This window comes from Miniopterus natalensis, chromosome 13 (genome assembly GCF_054644295.1).
Source record: "Miniopterus natalensis isolate mMinNat1 chromosome 13, mMinNat1.hap1, whole genome shotgun sequence".
Taxonomy (NCBI): Eukaryota; Metazoa; Chordata; class Mammalia; order Chiroptera; family Miniopteridae; genus Miniopterus; species Miniopterus natalensis.
The window spans coordinates 57,670,501-57,680,066 of NC_142093.1; the positions used below are offsets into that span (position 1 = coordinate 57,670,501).

The 9,566-nt window shown below is 42.4% G+C and overlaps 1 pseudogene; it reads right to left on the bottom strand.

Annotated features, from left to right (window-relative positions):
* Positions 1-2,612: 2,612 nt before the first annotated feature.
* LOC148091709 (ribosomal L1 domain-containing protein 1 pseudogene) lies at positions 2,613-3,286 on the bottom strand (annotated as a pseudogene).
* Between the last annotated feature and the right edge of the window lie 6,280 nt (positions 3,287-9,566).

Consider the following 9,566-nt stretch of genomic DNA (forward strand, 5'->3'; position numbering starts at 1 on the left):
TTGAATTAATCCATTCCAGACCCCTAAATGATGCCCTGTTTTAACCTTTCTTATATACAGTACATGTCTAATATACTGTTTAACCTATAAACAAACAGTTTTTTGGTTAAACTTATCGACTCTCTCCCTATACTAGGCTTAAATGAGTCACTTTCAGCACTTGTTCCAGGGGTACAGCATCTCCGCTTTTCCACATATCATTGCTTCCAAAACACTGTCACAGGCTAACTGCTTGTCCTTTGTCCAAATTAGCAACAGTTTTTCCACCTCTTCCATTGCCTGTGATCCTTGTTTCGTGACCACTGTCACACCCTTAGCAACATCAACACTCTTGATGGCCTCTTTATATTTTAAAATTCTGCTAATCGTCCATTTCCCCAGAAACAAAGGCACACAAAAAACAGGAAAATATCCACAGCACAGTTTCTTGAGATGTTAACAACTCTAGGTTTAGCTGTAAACTGACTCGCATTCTCTCCTTTGTGGCCTGCGAGACACTTTTTGTCATGCTGATGTATCATTTTGAAAGGGCTGTCAAGTAAAGACCTGAAGTTTTGTTCGAAAATGGAAACATTTTTTTCCTGAACAACTTGGTTGAGAACCAAATTGTTTGAGATGGGAGACATTTGGGATTCGAGGTTTAACTCTATTAAATACCAGCAAGGTAGAGATATTTCTGTGTCATTCTAACAGTGGGGAATTGTAACCCACCTCACCATTCTTTTGACAATGTTTCTGTGAATGCTAACTCTGACTAATACGTAGCTTGTAGATAAACAGCATGCTTGTATAAGAGAACTTAATAAACTGATGAACAAAATAGATTCAGCGACATGGAAGCATGGATCAGACTGAAGAATCTCAGAGGGCAGGTGAGGGTGGGTGGGTGGATGGGAAGAGATTAACCAAAGAATTTATATGCATATATGCACAACCCAAGGACACAGACAATAGTGTGGTGAGGGACTAGGAAGAGGGGTGAGGGCGGGGTGAAAGGGGTCAATGGGGAGAAAAAGGGACATCTGTAATATTTTGAACAATAAAAAAAAAAGAATTTGTAGGGAAAGTGAAAACACTTAGGCTTTCTCACCACCTTCTCAGTGCAGAAGGCTGCAGTTATGTAAACATGATATAGCATAGTCACAACAGATGCCATGTTAGATGACTAATGTCTGACCCATGTTGGCTGAGAGCCACTATTGTTCTGGTTCCTATAAGACTGGCCCAGGACTTTCAGAGGTGCAGGTTTATGGATTGTTCCCCCAGGATACAGTGTGCCCCCATGTATGACCAGCTGGCCACCACTGGGAGAGAACGTGGGTTTGTCTATTGTACGTTTGGCCTGCCATAGCCAAATAATAAATTAAATGTCTCATCCTCCTTCTGCTTCACAGGTCTTCTTCAGACTGTCCCCAGATCTAGAGCCAAACTCCCTGGCCCTGAGTGGCCACTACAGTTGGCATAGTCCTTGGAACGACACCTGGCGTAGTCCTCTGCATTACACTTGGCGCTCTCCTTGCCATCACAGAATCCTAGGTACTAACTTCAGAAGATACAGCCTCCAACCTTCAGGCATTCCAGCTCTTGGAGATTTGCTGACCTTCAAACAAAAATCAGGAAGGTGCACACAAGACCATCACTTGACCATTTCCAATGTTCTTATCATAATAGACTGTGCTGGCCTTCACATAGAGAACTTTCCAAGCCCCTTCCTTTGATTTCTTTGTTCTGCTTTCCCTCTCCATCCTTATAAAAACTCTGCCTGTACTGATATGGGGAGATAAGCTTTGGAATAAAAGTCCCCCATTTTCTCAGGTGGCTGACCCTTAAATAAACCTGTTTCCTTTCTCACCAGCATCTGTCTCACGAGTTTGGCTCTTGTTGGGGCAGGCAAATAACTTGGATTTCAGTTACATCATCTCCACAGAATCTTACTCAAAACAGGTGATATATTAGAGAGGTCCAGAGGTGAAATCACAGTGCATAGATTTAAATATAAGCTCCTGTGAATACCAGCTGTGTAACATTTCTCATCTACATGGAGAAAAAATAGTAACACCTCCATGGGATTTACTTGAGGCTTATAGAAGAGTAGTCATATCAGACATTGTGTTGGATCCACTCTAGGCACATATACTGCCCATCATCCCGCCCTGGAGAAGTCTAGAAATCATTGCCCCATGGGGCAAATTCTGACCAATTCTAATACAAAAGGTGGAAAAGAGCAAGCAAGTAAAATCTTTCTCCATTTTTACTTCTAACAGATATTTCTGAGACATGGTGGTTCCATATGGCCTGTGAAGAACATCACACTGAAACAGAGTAGCAGAGTAGCCAGAGTTTTTGTTTGTTTGTGTTTTATACTTTAATAAAAGCACTGTATTTTCCATTATATTAGCAAATACATGGAAGAGCAATTTAAAACATGGATTCAAACCACTGATCCTTCCACATATGAACATATACTAGAGTTACTCATGGAAGTTTAAACATGCTGAAGTCCAGGCCTCACTTTTGGAGAAGCCTACAACAGCGGTCAGGGCCCAGGTATTTTTTAAAAGCTCTCTAGGCATCTCTGATGTTTCCCCCTGGTTGAGTCCCTGATTTTAGGTTCACTGGGACACTTTAGGTTTTTTGGGACATTGTTTGGGGCTGTGGGGAACTTTTCTTGCATATGTATTAGCTGTAGTGAAGAAATCGGCCTCAGGCTTTTGGGGCATCAGTCTTGGGTCTTTTTCCCCCAACAGTTTATTTCCTTTCTGCTTTTTCTTTGACTCTTGGCTTCTTCCCCGGCCTTTACCTGAGGTCTTGGGCTCTGCTGTTCTCAGGGTCTCCAGAGCTGGGAAGGCCTTTCTTTCCCTCCCAGGAGCTGTGCTAAGACCAGAACTCTTTTTTGAAGACATCTTTCCTATGGCATGTTTTTGTCCTTTTATGTTTTTTTTGGCAGGAGTTTTTCCTATTGGAATCAACAGTGGAATTTCTTCTTTGAACTTGCCTTGCCCTTTGTCTTGGATTTTTACTCTGCGGCTCTCTTTCTTTTCAGGCTTGGGGAGGAGATCTATTTCCTCTGGGGTCCAGGGTCCTTTACTGGGAGACCACTAGTAGTTAGGGCCAATGCAGCCTCTCTAGTGGGTTTCATAAGCCTTCTGTTTTTCTTCTTTTATTTTTCATTATATTGTTTTTGTATTTTCTTTACTTCTTTTTAGTTCTGACTAGGAGTGCACACTCCTTTAGCTTCATCCTGACTGCTTACAAATGAAGAAAAGCTGGGAAGCCCAAAGTTCATCAGTAGATGAGTGTATAAAAAGATGTGGTACATTTACACAGTGGAATACTATGCAGCTATAAAAAAGGATTTCTTACCCTTTGGACAGCGTGGATGGACTTGGGGAGTATTATGCTAAGCGAAATAAGGCAGTCAGAGAAAGTAAAAAGTACCATATGATTTCACTCCTATGTGGAATCTAATGAACAAAATAAACTAACAAAATAGAACCAGAGGCATGTATGCATGGAACATACGGGCAGACCTCAGTGGGGAGGGGGTGGGGAAGATGGGACGAGATTAACATATACGCATAGCCCAGGGACCCAGACAATAGTGTGGTGAGGGTCTGGGGTGGGGCGGGGGCTAGGTAGAGGGGAGCAAAGGGGGGGAGGGGAATGGGGGACACTGTAATAATGTAAACAATAAAAAATAAAGAAAGAGGTGGGAAGCGCAACCCATCTCTGTTTACACGTGCAAGGGTCCTGCGGTCTCCCACCGCTCCTCACTTTCTGCCGAAGCCTTCCCGTGACAGCGACCACGTTTTGGGTGATGGGCTGACCCTGCGCTCGTGGGAGCCCCGCGGGCGCGGCTGCAGGGACCGCGTTAAGGGATGTTCGGGGCGGTTCTGCCTCTTGGCCCGTTGGTCTCCCTGGAGATTCTTGGCCTGAAGGTTTACAGGTCCTGGGACTGTCCTTGTCTTGCAGAGACTCCCTCGGGGCGTAGGGGGGACAGCCACCGATTCCTGCAGGAGGCGAGCTCAGCCTCGGGGGCCTCATGCTCCTTTTTTAGGGTTCGGAGCCTGCAAATCTGAGAAAGGATTTCAATATGCGCTCGGTCGGTAGCTTCTTATATCCCCGCCCCGTCCTTTCAGTTCCATTGGCTCCCTCCTTCGGAAATAGACAGGATCTGTTAAGCCCGATCGAATCCCGGCACGGACGGCCGGGCCCTGGATTCTGCACTTGAATTTCCCACACCACCTCCGTTTTACAAGGAAAACGTCACCCCGGTGGAGAAGCAGCCCCCTCGCCTTTTTCCTGGACCTGGAATGTGGCCACGGAGCCCCCGCTGCCCTGGGGACCCTCCTCCAGCCCTTCCCGGGGCGGCCGGCAGGGGTCGCTGCGGCTGCGGCTGCGGCTGCGGCTGCGGCTGCGGCTGCGGCTGCGGCTGCGGCTGCGGCCGCGGCTGCGGCTGCGGCTGCGGGCGGTGGGCGCCGGGCCGCGTCTCCCACCCGGTGCGGACCAGGCGGTGCAGCCGGCAGCCAGCAGCGCCGCCCCGCGCCCAGGCCGTGAACCCCCCAGCCCGCAGCCTGCAGCCCTCAGCTCCCAGGCCGTGCAGCCCGCAGCCCTCAGCCCCGCGCCCGGGCCCGCAGCCCGAGCTGGGGGCTGCTCACCAGCCGCAGCCGCCGTGTGTTTCTGTCCGTCCGCGGCGACCTCCGCTCCTGGCCCGGGGTTGAACCGCTCGTGCAGCCCCCGCGCTGCGGGTCTTCCGGAGGTTTCATCTGCTCTGCGACTTAGACAAAGACAGAGCGCGACATTTAGCACATAATCATGGGCGTGAGTTGGGATTAGCTTCTAAGGTAAAACCGTATTGGTAACGAACAGGAATGGCCGTAATTTCAAACACAAAATGCGAAGACCGTGCTAAATCCCGCGAAGACAAAAGTCAAAACAAGGGGGAGCGGCTCAGTCGGGCCCACGCCTTGGAGCCTGTCGGCAGCAGGGGACCCACAGAATATTGGCCGTCGGCCCCAAGGGCCCAGCCGCGGAACTCGGAAGACTAAGGAAGTGAGGACAGAAATCCTTGGGGAAAAATTGAGGCAGCCAAGAGACTCCTGCTTAAAGCAAATCCATTTACATGGGGAAGCCGTAAGATAATTAGAGTATATTTCTATACGGAAAAAAATTCTACCCTCCTAGAAGGCCTGTGAAGGAGGCACTGATCAAAACCCATGAACCCACAGACTGCGGCAGGGTCAGAAATCAAAATGCTAAAGATGCAGTAGGACAGAGGGGATCATCTTGTCCAAGCTGAATGTGTGTGTGTGTTTATGAGTATGTGTCTATATCCCTGTTTATCTAGCTATGTAGATCTACCTGTCTATCTAGAAAGAATATGAAAGGAAATTAAAACAAAAGTCATAATAAGAATTTACACTAGAAGAAAATTTCCCCCAGGAAACAGGAAGATTTCAGGTAACTAACACTACATAGTTTTAAAGTCTTTAATGAGAACGAGTTTTGTGGGGTTTTTTAATGTTTTTATTGATTTTTAGAGAGAGAGGAAGGGAGAGGGACAGAGAGAGAGAAACATCAATGAGAGAGAAGCATCATGGACTGACTGCCTCCTGCAAGCCCCCTACTGGGAACAGACCCCACAGCCCCTGCCTGTGTGCTGACCGGGAATCGAACCAGTGACTTCTTGTGTCTTGGATCTATGCTCAACCACTGAGCCCCACCTGCCAGGCATGTTATTTTGATAACAAGTGAGCTTCCCCCAGCTATAAGATTGAAAATATTAAGAGAGATGCTAGCATTATAAAGAAAGAGACATAAAACAGCAGCACAACATATAAAAATGTGTGGAAAGAAACAAAAGAAGGACATGAAGGGAAATTTCTGGAACTAAAATACTTGTATTAGAAAAGAAGAAAGTTCTCAGATAAATGTTCTTAAGAGTCACCCTAAGAAACCAGGAAAATAAGAACAAATTAACTCCAAAGCTAGAAATAAGAAAACAATAACCTTGAAGTTTAAAGTTCTTCAACAACTAGGTTGAAATGAAGGACTTCCCCCCCCCCCCAAAAAAAAAAAACATAAAGCAGTGCTCACTCTAGAAGAAATAAATACCCTGGAAAGTTCCAAATCTGTGAAATAAAATGAAATTCATTTTAAAATCTTTCTATCAGAGAAAACTCCAGGGCCAGATGGCCTCACTGATAAATTAGACCAAATATTTAAAGCTTCTCCACAACAATGCTAGATGTCTGTAGACAGTAGAAGTGTCAACAAATATATGAGGCAAAGAATGTACCAGAAAAATTCAAACCAGTATTTCTTTTTCTGTAGAAAATAAAAGAATATTATCTGAGGATAAATTCAGCCAAACAAAAGATAAAATCAAATAAAGAACTAAACAATGAAAACTCTATGCCAAGGGCCGAAAGTAAACGTGGAATTGTTTAAAATGATTAAAACCTAATACACAATATACTATTACTATTAAACATGTTCACAATCTAAAAATAAACCTACAAATAGCAAAATCTGAAAATACCAGACCAGATTGTATCAAAGATGTAATTCAATGTATTATTTCATCTTATTAACAGGAAGGCTATAAATACTGCTAAAGGTGAAATAATTTCCAAACTAAAGCAAATGACTTTAAGCCCTAAAAAGATTTCTATTTTATTTCAGAAGTATTCTTTTAAAAATTCTTAAGTAAATAAAGATCCACTAGCTACTCAACAACTTTCAATTTTATTTTCATTTTTTTTTTCCATTATTCCGATAAACTAAAATTTAGTATTTTGTATAAAAAATTATTATATTTTGTTTTTGGAATTTTTTTCCTTTTATTTAAGATCCCATCTATCTATTCATCTATTATTGTATTCATATATGTGACGAGAGATATACAAAATAACCTAGAAAAAAAAATGAGCATGTTCATTTCTGGGTAGTAGGAAATGGGGAAATATCTTGGTTTATTGCTTATACGACCTTGTATTGCTTAAGATTATATGGCAATGAGCTTAAATTTTTTTAAAAAAGAATTAATGTTATGTGCAAAAATTATAGGAAGTATTTTCTTTGTATAATATGGACTTAAATTGAAAGGTTTCATCAATTGTTAATGTAAGACAACTTTATTATTTTGGTTTTATATTTTTAGGCATCTTTCTGGTTAATATTACAATGATTGTGCCAGAAAAAAGAATAAGGCACTAATATTTGCAAATAATTTTTTTTTCCTTTTTTTCACACCCAAAACTTAGGGGCTGTTGATGACGGCCTGGAGTGCACTACTCGGAACCATGGTGAGACCATGTTTGGGCTTGGGAACAAAAAAATGCCTTGATCAATTATGAAATCTCTCATAACAAGAAGTAGTAGTAGACATAAATTTACTTTTAAAAAGAGAATATGTATGCATTATGTTAGAGCTGTATTTATAAAATCACTTTCTGAAAGGTGTACTATACCAATATCAATATAATTTATATATATCTATGTATATATACCTATATATTTTATGAGGTATACCATGCCAATATCAGTAAAATTTATGTCAGTTTTAGGGCAATGAAGAAACAGGGAAAAACTACATTGCCTTAAGTAATACCTAAATTGTCATGATCAGACCGTTAGTAGAAATATGAACATTTGTGGTGTTGCTATTGAGAGCTCAGAAAAAAAGTGAGGAACATGCTATTGGAAACCGAAGGAAGGGAAATCCTTGTGGCAGAAAGTTTAACAGAAACTTGTCCTGCAGTTATGTAGAACGCACAGCTTGTAAAAAGGTGAACTCGAATAATTAGCTTAGGATATTTCCACCCAAAATGTTGAAGGCTATTTTAGTTTCTTCATACTTCTGACAGTGAAATGTGGGAGGAGAGACATAAGTTGGGTTAAAAAAAAACAAAACTTTTAACTAAAAAGAAACCAAGACTTGATTATTTGGGAATTCCTGGCCTATCCAGATGGCAAAAGACAATAAAATTAAGAGATTTATTTCAAAAGTGTGGCCTAGAGTAAATGCTAAGTTTGTGACTGAATAATTTTTTACTAAAACTTCAGAGACACCCAAGATCAGTGTTACCGGACAGAAGGGGTCCCTTTGACTGTGCGCATCAAAGCCCAACGAGACACAAACAGGAGTCTGCAGTCAGGAAAGTGAGCATTTATTATTTGAGGGGAACCAGTCATGCCCTGAGTCACAGGTGAGCTTCTGCTCAAAGACCTGGCTCCTTGATGGCTTCCAAGACGTGGATTATATAGGGGGGGGAAATAATTGATTATGGTGACTAAAGGAGTTAGGGTCGTGGACTCTACTGGTTGGTTGATGCTAGGGTAGGGTGTAAGTGATCACTGCATCTGGTTTTGATGTCAGCCATTGAGGCCTTCTGTCTGATTTTGCAAGGATTTGTTTGCTAGGATTGTTTTGCTTTCCTGGCTCCAAAGCTAAAACATAGCCAAGGGCAAGATGTTACCTTTGGTTTAAAAACTATGTTTCTGTAGTCAATAGACCCAGGACCTTGTTCCTAAGACTACTGGATGCTGACCAGAACCTCACTATTCTGAGGGCTTAATGATTAAGCAAGAGAGAGGGAGGCGGGTGAGTCAGGTTTAGAAAGAAAAAAAATCAAGAGGAAAGGCCATATTCAAGAAAATAAGGTTTCTCCGTTGTTACATCAGCTCCTTGTGACACACAAATGCTCTTCCAAGAGGTTAAGGATGTGCCCGAAAGATCTTAAAGCTGAGGACCTGTAAAAAGCTTTAGAGTCCAGGGTCTCAGCCACCTCAGCAGAAACCAAAAATAGAGAAGACTTCTCAAAAAGATTTGTGAACATGACTTCTGTCTTATAAAGTGAACCCCTGTGAATTTCACACAAAACCCACATGTTTGTGAGAATTTTATACCAGCACAAATCTTGCTATTTTGCACTTACAGGGACAGAGGCAGGACAAAATGAAAGAAAGATGTCAGACCCTCAAAATTCTACTGCAAGAAGTAGGCTAATGAAAGTACTCATCTGCAAATATCAAACTGGTTAGGCACCTTAAAACAGATTATCTGCAGTTATCTTAGTGGAGCCAACCTGATCATGTAAGCTCATGGAAGCAGAGAAACTTGTTTGCTTGAAGTCAGAGAGATGGTATGAAGGAGACATCAGAGAGATTCAAAGAATGAGACGGATTCCACCCCATGACTGCTGGAGAAAACCACATACAAAACATGACAAGAAACATGGATGTCTTCTAGGAGCAAAAACCAGTCTCTGCTAGGCAGTCAGCAAGTAAACAGGAACCTCAGTCCTATAACCAAAAGGAACTGAATTTGTCCAATGACCTGAGATTCTTCTTCAGAGTCTCTCATAAGAAATGCAACCATAACAACACCTTGATTTCATTCCTTGAAAACATAAGCACAGGGCCCAATCAAGTCCACCTAGACCTCCAAATTATAGGAACTTACTTACAGATAAAAAATTGAGTTGTTTTAAGCCACCAGGTTTGTGGTAACATATTACTTTACATCAGCAATAGAAAACAAAAACAGTCCCATATTTTTATAA